The following is a 309-nucleotide window of genomic DNA, read 5'->3' as shown; positions in this document are numbered from 1 at the left end:
ATAATAATAATAATAATAATAATAATAACTAATAATAATAATAATAACAATAATAATAATAATCCTACTCACCAATATAATCCAGGTCAGGTTGGGTCATTTTGGGAGCCCGGGACGTCCAGGGTTGCACGGTCACAGTCTCGTGACCTTCCCCTTCCCCAACTTTCTCTGAGGGAAGAAAAATAAGTCGGTTAAGAGAAGGATTTAAGGCAGTCACTGTTAATCCACGAAATGCAGTGTTAATCTACCCACATCACGTTAGGGTAGCGTAGGGTAGGGTAGGGTAGGGTAGGGTAGGGTAGGGCAGGG

The 309-nt window shown here is 41.4% G+C and overlaps 1 protein-coding gene across 1 annotated transcript in view; it reads right to left on the bottom strand.

The window, feature by feature from the left end:
• bma (SCY1-like protein bma) overlaps nt 1-98 on the bottom strand; it is a 137,036-nt gene extending 136,938 nt beyond the window's left edge. Inside the window, exon 1 of the mRNA XM_080269091.1 lies at nt 73-98. The gene's annotated coding sequence lies outside the window, so the exon portion shown is untranslated. The remainder of the gene's footprint in view (nt 1-72) is intronic.
• Nucleotides 99-309: the final 211 nt, after the last annotated feature.

Source organism: Coenobita brevimanus, chromosome 31 (assembly GCF_032717465.1).
Source record: "Coenobita brevimanus isolate Jiangsu-jjx chromosome 31, ASM3271746v2, whole genome shotgun sequence".
NCBI classification, from domain to species: Eukaryota; Metazoa; Arthropoda; class Malacostraca; order Decapoda; family Coenobitidae; genus Coenobita; species Coenobita brevimanus.
This window is presented reverse-complemented; position numbering and strand designations above follow the sequence as displayed.